The following is a 17,190-nucleotide window of genomic DNA, read 5'->3' on the forward strand; positions in this document are numbered from 1 at the left end:
AAACTAAATGAACTTCATGATGTAAGAGTTAATCCAGTTAATGCTACTTTCTAAAAAGAAAAAAGAAAAAAATGACTGAATCTAAATTGAAAAGGGAAAAAAAAAAACATAGGACCCATTCAAAATATATGAGTATATCAAATGTTCATAAGTGAGAACAGGAAAGTGCTCAGTTTCTGCTTAGAATTATCACTGTTATAACCACTTTGGAAGACAATATGGTAATTAATTCATTCACAGGTTAAGCCCGGAATTATATTCCCTTATTTGGACCTTAAAATGATATCTGTGCCTATGCAATAGGGATTATATGTTCACAAAAGAAATTCCAGCAAGGGACGAAAAATAGGTATCATAAATAGCCATTGGTTGACTCATTTACAACTGTCAATTATATTGTTAAAATCTCAGAAAAAATATATGAAGTGGAAAGAACAGATTAAAAATTACATGATCATGTTTATATGATTTTAAGAAACATACATATAGTTTATAAAGAGATGTATATACACTGTAAGAAATTAAGACTAAAGATTGGTAAATTTACAAAGAAAAGACAAAAATAAGAAATTGCTTCTTCAATTTTCTTGCAATCATTATTTCTACTGTTTGCAGAATTTGGAATTTTCCATCTAAATAAACAGTGATAAATAATAATTGTAAAACAAAGGAGACTTTGTGTTTTGGTTTTTTTTTTTTTACCAAATATAAGGGGTAAAATTATAATCTAAAAATAAAGTTAATCTTCTTATAACTTAAAAGATTCAAGAGGCTTGAAACTATGACTGAAAGTTGATTTTGGGAAAGACAGGAATTTAAGATACAGAAATGAAGAACTTAAAAAATTTAACCATTGAAACAATAAAGCTTTTAATGTTAACACATTTGTATGGATCAAGGACAATATTGCTGTTTTTAAATTGTTCTGAGGTACAGTTACAGAGTTTAATACATTTAAAAAAAATCCTAACAGAAGCTGCAATACTATCTATGCTGAATGAACATGTGCTTTCATAGATTAAGGTATATCCTTGTCATGAAGCTGTAAATGTGTGTGTGTGTGTGTGTGTGTGTGTGTGTGTGTGTGTGTGTGTGTGTGTGTGTGAGTGAGTGACTTTGCTGGTACTAGGGCCTGAACTCAAGGCCTGGGTTCTGCCATTTAGCTTTTTCACTCAAGGCTGACACTCTACCAATTGACTCACTTTCAGCTTTTTGCTGGTTAATTGGAGGTAAGAATCTCTTGGGTTTTCTTATGCATGCTGGCATTTGAACTGTGATCCTCAGATCTCAGGTCCCAGTGTATCTAGGATTACAAGTGTGAGCCATTAGTTACTGGTTTAAGCTGTAAACATTTGATAGGTTGACTCTCTACCCTACTGCATTCCATAGTGTGCAAGCTGTGTGAATACAAAGATGAGAATGTTTGGGGATTCCTTCCTACTCTTAGAAGAAATTTTTGTGTATGTGGTTGGGATAGATGTGGAAGATAGAAAGGATGACATTGATCAAGATTCAGTGTGGTTATAAAACATGTTGAGCTAAAATCCCTTTGTATTGCTAGTGAAAGTTAATTTTAAAAGACAAAGAAAACTAAAAGTTAAAGAATATGACAAAAAGCAGCAGTTATAAATTTGGAAACTGGCAAAAACAGGGAAGTTAAACAGTATTGGAGGGGATGGGAAACTAAGGAAGAGAGTACCAATGTTAGACAAGAATTGTACTTTTTTCTTTACTTATGCAATTATAACCCTTTTGTACATTGCCTTTACAATAAAAATAAATAAATACAACAGTATTGGGGATATGATACTATCTAATGAATGATTCCAAGGTTACTTAATGATTTGGATTCTTTGTTAAATAACCATGTTCTATTATTCCAGAAATTTTATAAAATCTGCTGCCGACATAGCTAGTACTTTCTAGAGGAGACTAGATGTTTTACAGAAGAAGATGAAAAGAGATTAGCATATTCATTCAGTAAAATAAACTCCAGGGAATAACTTAGTAAGAAAAGGTTGAATGGACCACAAAAATCAAGGAGAAACTTCAGGTTCCTTCAAAATTTCCTGGAGAAAGCACAGAAAGGCAAAACCTCCATTATCTCATCTATGTATGGAATCAGAAGAGGTTGAATTTAGAAATGTTAAGCAGGAACTGGGGCAGATGTATATAAGATAAACTAGAGGTTGTTCAAGGGATACAAAATTCCAGTTCCATAGTAGTAATGAATTCAAGAGATCTACTGAACAGAATGGCACCCTTACTTGCTAACAATGCATGGTATACTTAGAATTCACTGTAAGAGCAGATTTTCAAGTATCTTCACCACAAGTGATAATATGTGAGGTAACGTCAAGTACATCAATTCAGCCATTTCGCAGTATATACCTCTTTAAAGCTGATGCAGCGCATAATTAATATATATTATTTCTATTCATCTACTTAGAAAACACATTTTTAAGTCCTTGGAGATACTAAAGCATAGGCTCTGTTTTCACCTCAGTAAAACTTGGGATGATTTTAAGGTAAGGACAGCTTAAAGCTTGTGTCTACTCAAGCAAGCAAAGGATACAGGGGACAAGCAGCTGGCTCATATATCAGATAAAGAATTTCTTGCATTGGAAAGCTCTTGGTTTCCATTATAGCTATTTTTATGCTATAGGGGTGATATTTTGCACCCTGCTTCATTATTTTACAATGAGGTCTATAGAGAAACAAAGCCAGTTTAAAAGAGCAGACACTTCCTTTCTATGCTTCAGCATATTGCTGTCTTTTATAAATATAAAGTCTTAGGAATGGTAGTTCACGTGTAAGAAGAGGATATTTGCTCTTTGTGTTGAGAACAATGTTCCAAAAAATAAAATCCTACCAGAAGAATAGAATTTTCTTCAACTAAATGATGAAGTGTTTAGTGTTTATTTTGGTCCATGGTTTTGTTACACTGAAAATTACAAAAAGAACAAAAGAGAGGGTACAAGAATGGAGTAATCAAGTAGTCAGCCCCACACAACGAGAACAGCTATTCCAGCAGTGAAGACAGGAGTTGGTCACATTACAGATTTAATGTAATAAAAAATTCCAGATACAGATGACTTGCTCCAGGTGGTTGGTTTTCTTTTTTTTTTAACATCCTCATTTCGCATCACTAATTTGTAGCAGAAAAAGAAGAGGAGGAGGGGGAGGAGGGGGAGGAGGGGGAGGAGGAGGGGGAGGGGAAGGAGGAGGAGGAGGAGGAGGAGGGGGAGGGGGAGGAGGGGGAGGAGGGGGAGGAGGAGGAGGAGGAGGGGGAGGAGGGGGAGGAGGGGGAGGAGGGGGAGGAGGGGGAGGAGGGGGAGGAGGAGGAGGAGGAGGAGGAGGAGGAGGAGGAAGAAGAAGAGGAGGAAGAGGAGGAAGAGGAGGAAGAGGAGGAAGAGGAGGAAGAGGAGGAAGAGGAGGAAGAGGAGGAAGAAGAAGAAGAAGAAGAAGAAGAAGAAGAAGAAGAAGAAGAAGAAGAAGAAGAAGAAGAAGAAGAAGAAGAAGAAGAAGAAGAAGAAGAAGAAGAAGAAGAAGAAGAAGAAGAAGAAGAAGAAGAAGAAGAAGAAGAAGAAATAATACAGGTGTAGCCACCACACCCAGCTTTGAACATGGATTTTTTTGGGGGAGGGGGGGAGTTTTGAACTCAGGTCCTGGGTGCTGTCCCTCTGCTCTTCAGCTCAAGGCTATTGCTCTACCACTTGAGCCACACCACCCATTTCTAGTTTTCTGAGTAGTTCATTGGAAATAAGAGTCTCACGGCCTTTCCTGCATGGGTTGGCTTTGAACCGCAATCCTCAGATCTCAGCCTTCTGAGTAGCTAGTATTACAGGCGTAAGCCACCAGCACCCAGCTTGAACATGGATTTTGATATAAGGATATAACTAGATATTCCAGTTCACAAATAAAGTCAGATGATGTTACATGCCATGAAAATATATCACTATACGATTTAAGGGAATTATGTTTTCCTTTACCAAATGTAAAATACAGACCCTCGTGGTATCAAAGCAGAATTAAGACAAAAGGATTCATTATCATAAAAGAGAAGGGTTATAGTTCAGAAATACAAAGGAAAACAAAAGAATATCATCATATGATATTCAAATGATCAATTGTCATTTATATATAAATATGACTTTTGTGGTAAATGGAATCTTATCAGGGTGAGCAGAAAACAGGGTCAGTTTAGGATAGTTATTGACAAAATAATCTGAATCTTCTGTTATTCCAAAAGTTTTATCAAAACTACTCTCCATATATTCAGTTAAGAGTGACTAGATGTTCCTCAGCATGGATGCAAAGAGGACACAGAATAGAATATCAATTTGGTGACACACACTCCAGGGACCAACTTTGTAGGAAAAGGTTGTTGGGCCCAGAAAAGTCAAGGAGAAATGTAAGCCTCTACCAAAACTCCTTAGAGTAATATACAGAAAGATAAATGCCACATTATATCACCTACATGTAAAATCTCAAAAGGTTGAGCGGGATTGATATTTAACATATATAGCAATTTCCTTTTCTCTGTAAATAATAAACAAATAAGAATTCTTCTTTTTATGAAAGACTGAACTTTAGCCTTTTCTCTATGAGTAGTAAACAAAGTAGAATGGTTCTTCTTTTTATGAAAGACTGCACTTTCCACTAAAGGAATCAAAATCCTGCTGAAATTTTCTCTAAGTTAGATCACGGTGACGAGGGATTCTACTTCTCCTGCTCCAGAAATTCTAATTCTGGGATGAAGCATATCCAATAAAAGCAGAATCAGGTACAGAAAGTTCTTTGCAACATTACTTACCATAGTAAGTATTTGCTAAGATTTACAAACAACCTGGTATCTGTAAGTAGATGAGTAGATGTATAGACAGAGAAAATTACACACACACAAACACACACACACACACACACACACACACACACACACACACAAGGTCATCAATTAGAGCTTAACATTTACAAAATTCCTTAGAGGAAAATTAAAAATTGGGAAATGAGTAAGGCTTAAGAAAGAACTCTGAGGAATTTATGCATTTATGGGCAAAAGAATATAGAAAGAAAAAAACCACAATCCAGATTTGGTACTAAGAGAGGCAAGTTTTCTGTATTCATTGAGATTGTGGTATATACTACGCATGTTCATTTCATTTGCCATATTCCTTTCATAGGAATGTTGCCTTAAAAGAAAAGGGCCTTGTGCTATAGGAGCCAACCGCAGGAGTATGTATGTATCAGAATGAAGGTAGAAGTCTGGTTCATGAATCAGTTTCCTGATCTAAATAAAACTGACTGAGCTAAATATAATCCATAACAAAGTATAAGACAGAACACTCTTACATTCATGTTGACTTCTAAGTTTGCACATTAAAAACATGTTAACAATAACACGAAGCAAAAATAAACAAATAAAACATAAGCTACATCAAAGAGAAGTTCCTGTGCAGTATAGGAAACCAGGAAATGAAAAGTCACATGTGGTATAACAAGTCATAACTGTAAGCCATTTATATGATAAGGGATCAGAAGGTAAAAAGACAGAGGGAATAATTGTAAATCTTTAACAAAATCCAACAAGAGAATAAAAAATAGTTGAAAATGGGCAAAATACCTGAGTAGATTTTTTTTCCAAAAAAAGTTAGATGAATAGGCTGTAGGTACCAGATCAAGTACTCAATATCTCTAATTAGTAAAATGTCAACCAAATACACATTTGTTTCACACTCTTTGGGGTGATTATTATGAAGAAAAAGTCAAGAGATAAAGATTGGTAGGAACATGGAAGATAAAGAATTCTTTTTCACTGTTGGTGGTAATTCAAATTTTATGGAAAATAGATGGGGGTTCAACAGATTTAAAGAAAAGACTACCAGATGACCAGAAATTCTATTTCTGGGATGCAGCATATTCAGTAAAAGCAGAGTCACATACAGAAATCTTCACTCTCATATTCTTTGCAATGTTATTTACCATAGCTAAGATTTACAAACAACCTGGTTTCTATAAGTAGATGAGTAGATGTATAGACAGAGAAAAATTACACACACATACACACTCTCTCTCTCTCTGTGTCTCTCTCTCTCTCTCTCTCTCACACACACACACACACACACACACACACACTGGGTCATCAACTGAAGCTAAACATTATCAAAATTACCTAGAGAAAAATCATAAATTGGGAAAGGAATAAGGCTTAAGAAAGAACTCTGAGCATCTTATGCATTTATGGGCAATAGAAGATAGGAAAAAAAATCACAAGAGTAAAAACTAGAAGATCACGCAGAAATTGTGGGGAAGCAAGTTGTATTTTTTCTTGACACAACACAGTGATAAAAATAAGACAAATAGCTCTCTAGACCAATCAAAATTTTAAATTTCCTTCAGACATGGAAGTCATGCGTGAACTTGGTATAAGCTGTGCAGGGGAAGGTCATGAAAAGTGAGAAGGGAATAGGTTGCAGAAAGGGTTGGGGGTGAGGAGGTACAGATCATGGTTTCCTATGTACTAAGATGACATGAAGAACACAGTCATCAGGTATTAATGACAGGGAGATGAGGAGTCAATGAATCAGTCGAGTGTTTTAAGACAAAGATTGCTTAAACGTTATTGGAAAGGAACTCAGGGAGAGAAAAACAGTCTATAAAATTTGCCATTTTTCCATTGTCTGAACTAAGGCAAGACACACGTGATGCCCTGTAACAACCTCTTAAGAGGTCAGAATCCCCTCAGTGGAGCTATATAGGTAAGGAAGGAAGAAAGTCCTCAGGATGCCCATTCAGGACAGAGCCTCTTAGATACCAAATATAATTTAATGAAGGACATTACAGGCTAATAAAGTTCAGTCACAGTCAAATCCGACTGAACACTGGAAAGTGTTCAGTTACGGAATCATCCAGTATAACTTTGGTATCAGTACTGCCATTTCATGTCCTCTAAGCTCAGACCTTTTGTTTGTACTTTCTCACAATGCCTTACCATCTCAAAACTATTTTCTCAAGTTACATTAATTCCTTGAACTTCAAACGAAATAACAAAAGCTTCATACTTGCACTTAATGGCACTAAAGTTAGAAGAAAAATAAAGAGACGATAAACTGTTTTGGCACTCTGTCTTTAAAACTTGGCTTTGAACCTCATTTTAAAACATATCACCAAAGGTCTCATCGTATTTCTTGCCGTATTCAATAAATGGCTAAGTGGTTATGCATTCATTATTCCATAAGCTGCACACAGATGCAAATGGATACCATTTATAACATTTTACAGCATTTTGAAGAGCCAAGCCCATCTAGAATGATAAAGATCTGAAAAAATGTGAAACCACCTCAAAGTCTTTTTATTGCATTCTTTAATAGATTGGTGCAATTTCTTTGCCTGGTGGCTCACACCTGTAATCCTAGCTACTCAGGAGGCTGAGGTCTGAGGATCGCGGTTCAAAGCCAGCCTGGGCAGGAGAGACCTTGAGACTCTTATCTCCAATAAACCACCAGAAAACCAGAAGTGGCACTGTAGCTCAAGTGGTAGAGTGCTCGCCTTGAGCTGAAGAGCTGATGGACAGCGCTCAGGCCCAGAATGCAAGCCCCATGACCGACCAAAAAAAAAAAAAAGTCAAGAAAGTATTTCCATGGTATTAAATGGTAACACATGGAGACCATTTCATTTGCAGGAAGAATGTTCTCTACTTTGTGATTTGTGTTTTTAATGCCCTTTCCTTCCTCTTGTTCTTTCAGGGACAGTTTGATTCAGAGTAATGGAGCAGTGGAAATTAAATGAGTGTGCATGAAGCCCAGTGAACTCAGCGTACTGCTTATCTTGTAACTATACTTCATCTAAATAACCTTTTTTTATGCTCTGCTGGAATGGCATTTTCAAAAGACTAGATGGTAGTAAATGAGAGTCTATGTCAGTAAGGATTTGCTAGACAAATCAGATCTCACAGAGAAGTACATCCATCCATTACCATTTAATACGCACTCCAGTTTGAAGGACAAATTTTGTGTGTAATCAGACCATTAACATTTAGTGTCATTTAGGCAAGGTTTTCCAACTTTCCTACTTCCCATTTATATTTTAATTTGGTCCTTTATTTATTTATTTATCTATTATTTATTTATTCCCACGGCACCATTGGGCTCCAAAAGAAATCATAAAACAACTTTCTTATGCACAAGTTTTCTTTACTCGATGTATGTCCTCAGCAGTGAAGGATTTCTAAGGCATGATGCCTACATAAGTCGTAGTATGCAAAAAAGAATTCAGTCCATGTACATAAAACATACATTAAGCATGGCTTTGAGAACACTTTTACTTTCCTTGCAAAAATAGCTGTGCTTTATTATGTTGAAGCAATAATAATAAACAAGATTCACACAAAATATCTGTCTTAGCTACTGCCCCTACTCGTGATCTTTTCTAGAAAACAAGGTTTGCATGTAAGTTTTCTTATAATATTTTGTTTGCTTCAATATCATAAAGCAAATCTTACTGTATACTTGGACACTTAGGCCTAGTCCTTAGCTCTGCCTAATTGGTGGCTTTTCATCCTTTCCAAGGGTTTCTCTCCTCAGCTTTTTTTCCTAATATATGTAATGGTTGAGAACTTCATTCGTGATTGTTATGCCACCCCTTCTGCCTGCCTACCATGCCCATCTGTGACTGGTCACTCCATTGATCAGGTAGAGTTTGGACCGGCCATCTTAAGAAACTTCACCATCTTCATTGAGGTCAGATATGTAAGTTCCTTGTTGACAAGTGGATAGGATCACCATCTCTTCACTTGGTATAAACAAACAAGCCAGAACTTGAGAAGCTTGAATATAAAATCCTAGAATGTTACTATTTGAATTTCAGATTTCTAGGCTGACATTTCCTGAATACTTTTACAATTTTAATAGCAACAGAAATACAATTCTGGAAAGGTTTAACATTCTCAGAAAGAGTTATAGGGCAAAGAACAGAAAGTGTTGATGAGGTTAGGGACAGTTTCTTTAAATTATGTGCCTAGGATACACCCTATCATCACCCTAGTCCCACACCAAACTTCCTTTTACCCATGCAATTATATCATACTCAATATCTGATGATACCAAATTATGTTTACTTTTCCCTTTCAGTGCCTTTCATATTCTTTTTACTATCCTCATCACTACATTAACCCATGCCTTAAACAGTTCATACCTATGGGTAGATTGTTCAGTTGGTTCTCTTAGCTTTAGAACCTGTTGATTCTGTTAATTCCACTTACACTGATCTTTATGCTCTTTGCAAAAGACTTTTACCAAATGGTTGATTCCATCAATTATTTCTTTATCTCCTGAGTCCTAGTAACTTTAATCTTCATTTTTATTTTACAGTATCCTTTGATCAAAACTAAATGAAAACTTCAATTGGCAAGTGATTTGATTAAAATAAAAATAATGTGTTATTCAAATCTTGTACTTAAAGATTGAAGTTTGTATAAATTCAAGTTTACATTTGAAAATAATACCCATCAAATGGGTATTTATCAATAAGCAATTGAAAGAGAAAATAGACCAGTTATTCCCAAATTCTCTGGAATATCAGAATATCAAAAGAATGGTAAACACCTAATTTTCTTTCCCCAGTCTCAGGATTTCTGTTCTATTAAATGTGGAATGAGTCTCAAACATTATCATTTCAAATAACTCCCTAACTGTTGCTGTATGGGAGAATGCAGGAAAATACAAGTTAACCTAATAATTGTTTTTTTCAGTATTTTGGAAAAAAGTAAGACAACCAAGGATTTAACTCAAAACAGTTACATTAAAAGCAACTAAATAATTCCAATAACATCATGCCTTAAAAAAATAGAATTCATTACCTAGAAAGCAATTAAAATACCATTATAGCAAAGTCCAATTAAGTAGACTATTGGGGCGGGATCTAATATTAAAATAAAAGGGCACTATGCACATAGAAAGGGACTAAAACTCCAGACAGAAAAGTATTTAAAAATTACCTTTAATTGTGGGCTGGGGTCAGTGGCTTATGTCTATCATTTCAACTACACAGGAGCCATAAGTAGGTGGATTCCAAAATGAGGCTGGAAAGGGTAAACAAAGTAAGACACTACCTGAAAAATAATTAAACTAAAATTGCCCAAAGATATGACTCCAGAGGAAGAGTATACAAAACCCATAGTTCAAACTTCAGTCACACTTAAAAAAAGTACTTTATAAGAATACATATTTAAAATAACTCAATAGAAAATATCTCAATAGCAGAAAAGTTTTTCTTAATGAATCTGATACAAAAAGTAGTAGTAGACTCAGAAACTTTTATTGGTAATTTCTTTTAAATCTTAAAAAAATAGTATTGTGAGTTCCAACATATAAAAAATGCAAATCAGTTGACTAGTGTGACTTCTGATGCAATAAGCTGAAAATAGTACTCACCTGAGATAAAGCTAAAATTCTAGCTATCACCCAGATAATACATTATAATAATAAAATATGACTAAGTTGACTTTATTTCAAATTTATTTGAAATGTCATACACTTACTGTTACTAATCAACTGAGCAACTTAGAAAAGAAAAAAAATTGTTAACTGTCAAAGTTATATAACAGAAGAAATTATTTTATTAATTTAAAGTGTAAAATCAGGAAATTTGTCCTTTTAAATCAAGAATATAATATCATGCTTACATTTTGAACATAATTATTATCATAGAAAATAATCCTTATTGATATGTTTGTTCCCAAAATAATTTTAAATTTTAATCAAACTAATGAAACAAAATTATATATTTCAAAATGAAGATAATAAGTGAACATTTCTTAGAGAATATGGTTTCAAAATCTTTTTAAAAACATTTATTTTAAATGATATGCTCTCTAACCCCAAGAACACCATCTAAAATCATTGTAATTATTCAGGCTTTGGCATGAGTAGATACAGTAGATACAGTAACTCAAAAAGTAAACAGATTTTCTTTCTATGAAATTACCAATTGTAATGAAACTGGGTGCCTGTGGCTCATACTTGTAATCCTAGCTACTCAGGAGTCTGAGATGGTGAATCACAGTTCAAAGTCAGCCCAGGTAGGAAAGTCCATGAGACTTAATATTAAAAAGTGAATTCAAAGGATTTATTAAGGTATCTAGCCAATAGAGATTGCTATTTAAGCAAATCTTTAATTTTCATAGGTCCTAAGATTTATTTCACAATAAGCAGTACTAGTCTTCCTAATGATGAGGAAAAGTCAGTTCTCAGTTTCATTTTGTATACTTTTTTTTTTGTTGGTCATGGGGCTTGAACTCTGGGCCTGGATGCTGTCCTGAGCTCTTTACCTCAAGGTGAGTGTTCTAGCACATGAGCCACAGCACCACTTCTGGTTTTCTGGTTTTCCTGCCTAATCTGGGTTTGAACAACAATCCTCAGATCTCAACCTCCTGAGTAGCTAGGATTAGAGGCATAAGCCACCAGCATCTGACTACATTCCATGTATTTTAAGTCAGTAACTTTCATTCTTTCCTACCTCCACCTTTGTCCCTTCTGCCACCTAGAGCAGCCATTTCCCATAAGCTATTCCAAATAGGTTTCATTCTTTGATTTCCAATACTTAGACTTCAGTCTGCCTTGATATTGTGGACCCATACATTTGCACATACACACACACGCGCACACACCCAAATGCATTATAATTTTGTTTACTCAATTGCACTGACAATTATTTCCACAATAATTTCTGGCATAAACTTATAAAATCATATTTAACAGATATTGTTCAATAACAATGTAATTGATTAAAAAGACAAATTTTATCCAAGAAAATAAAGTATATGCTGGGGCAAAGACCTGAGTATATATCTAATTAGAGTTGAAAATAGAAACAGGGAATTTTGGAGGCCCATCTATAATAAGTTCAGGTTTACCAAATGCATTCTGACATATAGTCAGGGAAAGAACAAAAAAGAAGCAAGAAAGAAGCAAGAAGTGTAAGTGAAATATTCCCTTATTTCAATATTTTTTAATTTCATGATTCCTAAAACTTATTTCAAACACAAAATATAACCAGAAACTCATTTATAAGCAGTTTGGTGCAACAATGCATTTCTGAGCACTTAAAATATTAAGATTTCATGGATATTTGAAATAGAAACCTTACCAACATTCATTTACATTTCCCTTCCCTGTTATTATCATTTCCGCCTTAGACAATCTCTGACAGAGTTCATTTATTCTTGATAGTGACATTTAGTGAATTGGTTTGCAAAGCAACAATACAGAATTCTAAGGCAAAGTAAATCAGCTTTCAAAAGCATAGATAGCCCTTGATGGATTTGGCTCCATAAAGAGACAAACCACAAAGAAGCAGCCCTTGGAAGCCATTCACATCATTGACTTGACTACAAATTTTCTCTTCCCCTCCCCCTAAAAAATCTTTTTAATTGGACTATTTATTTTGAGTCTAAAAATTAAAGAAACTCACTTTTGTATAAGTACCACTTCCTATATATAAGCTATTATAGGATTGGATTTAGCAATGGCAGGCTGATTCTACAGGCCTGCTTTCTTGCTTGCTTGATTGATTGAATATATAGTGTTTGCACTTGAATGTCACAATACGTTGAATAGAAATTCAGGGGTTTTTTGCCCTACTGTAAAACACACTCTCCTTTAAAGGCCTCCTTATATAGAAAAATCATAGGAATATTTCTACTTAAAAACAACTTACACTCATTACTTTCAATTCAAGGTTTAATTTGCTCAAAAATTGTAATGGTTATTTGAGAAGTAAGTCTGGTTTGAGGGTAATAGTGGAAAAATGAAGTTGAAATAAACAATTTTCCTTTCCAATTGTTATAGAAAGAATAAGAACAATAGAAATGATAAAAAAAAAAAACTTAATTCCACATGAACAACCATACCACTCCATGCCCAAGACTCAAGAAATGATAACCAATAAATGAAATAGAACATGACAGCAAGATGCAACTTGGATAATTCCAGACCCACATACTCAGAGTTAGAAAAGAAAAAAGAGTCCACCAATTTTTATTAACCCATCTACTTCATTTTAAATGCACACAGGAATGTGCACATGCATGCACGCACATACACACACATACCACATTATGACCACCACCACCACTGCCACCATTGTTAAAGAGACAACAGAGATCAAGTGTAACAGCCAAAGGAACATCAGCCTAACTTAACAAGCAATACTGTGGTCAAGGGATGAAGAGTGGCTATGACACAGCTCATATATATGCTTGGATGAAAAGAAAATCATGAAATATATGCATGTATCTACACACATGCACACACATATAGTGTTATATATATATATATATATATACATATATATATATATATGCATTTATTGTTTTAGAAACCACAGAAACAAACTGCGATGTACTGAAAAGACTTAATTCTTAACAATTTTAACTGGAATTGTACATTTTTACTCATTTACATATAGAATGCACGTTCTTTATGTGTACAATGCCCTATAATAAAAATTTCTATTTTTAGAATTAAATATCTTCTAGATTTATTGAGTCCCCAGAAATAATCTGTTTTCATTGTTTATGCAAGATAGCCAATGGCTCTCAAATGCTGACTATTTTTGATTTAATAAATGATGGGTAAAATAAACTATAAAATTAGCTAAATGTGATTGCTTTGCACAAAATAGCACTCACTTTAAATTTTAATTTTTATTTTCAAACAATTTTTAAGACTCGGGGATATTGCTTGGCTTGGCTATTTTAAGACAAAAGTTAAGGGCTAAGTCTAAAGCTAAATCACTTTTTTTCATTTACAGTGTAATCTTGCATCTGAAGCAGGCAACCATCTGCAGATCCTCAAGATACCCTGCAACCCACATGGAAAAAACTGAAGATCACATTAATAAATAAAAAGGAGAAATGAAGCAAGCCAGAGCTCTAAGACTTGCCTTATCTCTGTGTGTAGCAGGACCGTGGGAATTAATCACCAAAAAAAGGCTTGTTTTGTTATAATAAAAAAATGATTTAATATGCCAGCACAAAAAACTCAGGACCATTTTAGGAAGAAAACTGTAAAAATTTTGAGTATCCAAAAATAGCATTATGTTTTGGATGGTTTTCTGATTATCTTATTCATCATAATTATTTAGGGTAATTCATTTTTGTCAAATAACTAAAAACTTCACCAATTTATGGAAACAGTCATAGCTTTAAAATATTGCATGCCAACATGATTATTTGCCAGAGCCATTTTAGTGTAAAAATCTTGTGAATTTATTTTAAAATGGTAAGAAGTATATTGGAAGTAATATTCTTAAAAGCATGTGCTCCAATTGTAAATGACCAAATGTAATTATAGCTAGCCAGTATTCATTAATTTGTATAAAATATGTTCATACTACTATAAAATTATAAGGAATTCTGAACTGACATTTTTAATAATCATAAAATAAATCAAAATTTCTGTATAGGTCTTCAGAAATTCTCTTCTCTAATAATTCACAATATGAAAATGGACACATAAGAGATAAATACAACAAGGATTAATTTCATTTGTGTGCACACACTTATATAAGTATATATACATACCATGTGTAAATTAGAACAAGGCAGTAAATTAGAACAAGGCTTGCTATGTGTCGGTATGTCAAATGTAAACTAAAAGATTTCTAACATGTTACATCTAATATTTGCATAGTACCAAGGCATAAAACAATTTTGAAATGCACACATTGAAGAAATTTGGAAAAAAAGGAAAACATATTTACTAGATCCACCCTTACCTCTCTGCTGAGTTTCTATTGTTATGACCCACTGTTGTGTCCCTGGCTCTAATAATTAATGCTCTGCGTGATTAATATTAGCCTAGCATTCAATAGGCTATCACAAGGTAGATTTGGGTGATGAATCTATAAATGTATGTATTTTACACACAATAGCCCCCTAGGTAAACTTTTGAACCCTGACACCCGCTCATCGAAAACCTACTCCTCTACCATATACTATACATACACAGTTGAACATTATTTATGATTTAAGTTGATTCTTTCTTATTTTTGTAACAAAGTCCGAACTCATTTTAGTACAATGCAGCACTATTTTCTTTGTAATATTATTCCTTCTGCCTTCTATCCTGAATTTTCCCATGTGGTAAAGATGTCCCTTCACCCCCCCCACACACACACATACATGGAACCCACAAACACACACACACACACACACACACACACACACACACACACACACACACCTCAAACATTATACAACCTCAATTCTGTCCTCTTTGTTCTGCTTTCTGTCCTTCAGCTAAGATTGGCTGAAATGCTGTTTCTACTGTTCTCCCTGCTAGAAAATGACATTCAGGTTTTGTATCTCTAACCATTTATTTTTCTTGTTTTCTAGCTAGTAATCATCTCTTTGATCTAATGACATACCCCCCAAAAACATATTCACTCACTGAATGAACAAGACAATTTCTACACACAGAAATACCCATTGCTAAGAAGGAATCAGAGAATTCCTTGTCTCTTTCATTGTAATAATTTATCTGACAAGTTCCACTATAGTTTCCAGATGGTTGAGTCAGCTTGAGAATTTCAATTCCGAATAATATAATCTACCTGAAACGCACAAAATAAATACCAATTATTAGAACTCTTAGTAATCATGAAGGATCAAACAAGTCTTTGCCCTCTTTATAATTTTAAATTGTTTGTTTTTGTCTCTAGTTAAACCATAAAAGAAAGCAGAAAAGTCTTATTTATATTTGTTTTACATCACTTAGCACATTGTTGGTTTCATAGTAGTAAAGATGTATTTTGAATAAATAGATACATAAATAAAGAAAAACATCTAAGAGCAAGCAAAGTAAAACCAAATATAAAACTCATCCTAATGAGAAGAAAAGAATACATTAAATAATGAAAAACAATTGAGTTAAAAAATACATACTGGGCTGGGAAGATGGCTCAGTGGTAGAGCGCTTGCCTTGTATGCCTGAGGCCCTGGGTTGGATTCCTCAGCACCACATAAGCAGAAAAACCGCCAGAAGTGGCGCTGTGGCTCAAGTGGTAAAGTGCTAGCCTTGAGGTGAAGAGCTGAAGGATAGCACCCAGGCCCAGAGTTCAGGCCCACACTGGGCCCAAAAAATAAATAAATACATAAAAAATAAATAAAATACATACTGTGGTCATAAATGAAACTGTCACAAAAGTGTTTACTTCACGCCAACACAGAGCATTAAGGATCAGATTTATCTTCCTCCAAAATGTAAGCCCAAAAATTACAAACTACACAAAATAGCAACTTTAAAAATATTGATATCATATAATAAAGGGCTGGGATTCATGAATATTATTGCAGGATGAAAATGAGGTTGTCTATGCTTTAATCACATCTTGCTTCGTTGAGATACAGAGCAGAAAGGGAAACTAAGAGTTTACTAAGGAAATGCTGGAAGACTTCCTAAGGAAATGGAAATGACAGTTAAGGATACCAGACAGCTAAAGTTCACAGAACAGAGTCCCAGAAGTTAAAATTATAGACACAAAGAATTTCAGAGCTCTTCACTACCTTGATTATTTACCTGAGTAATGTTCAATATCTGAAAAGACACCCAGAAGCTATGGAAATATCCACATTAAAGGCTTGTAGGTGCCCTGTGCTGCAAAAGTCAAGTGCAATTAAAACAGTAGACTAAAGATCTGAATGAGACAATTTATAAACCAAGATGTATGGGTAGCAAACACATGCATGAAATGATGTCCCACATTTGTAGTCAAAAGAAATGTGCACTAGAGATTTATTACAATGACACACATAAAAAGGAGGTATTTCCCCACCCACGGGAAAGGATTTGGAAGAGGGCGATTTCTCATACAGTTCTGGGAAAATAGGAAGATAAAACTACTTTTGAAAATAATTTTCAATTGCCTACAAGGTTAAATCTTCATCTCTTCTTGCCTATATACTTATAAGAAAAAAGAAAAGGAGAAATAGAAGTACATTTCATTAGAATACACTAATTTTTGGTTGAATTTCGTTTGTGAAACAGTCTTGATATATTGTTTCAGATCACCTCAAGTTCTTTTGTTTCAACATCCCCAGCCAGTGCTGAGACTATAACTTTGTACTACCATGCCCAGCTCTGACACTAATTTTCAACAAAGGGTATGTGTAAGAGAAAAATATCAGAAACC

The sequence above is a fragment of the Dipodomys spectabilis genome, unplaced genomic scaffold (genome assembly GCF_019054845.1).
Source record: "Dipodomys spectabilis isolate Male_0828 unplaced genomic scaffold, ASM1905484v1 ptg000037l, whole genome shotgun sequence".
NCBI classification, from domain to species: Eukaryota; Metazoa; Chordata; class Mammalia; order Rodentia; family Heteromyidae; genus Dipodomys; species Dipodomys spectabilis.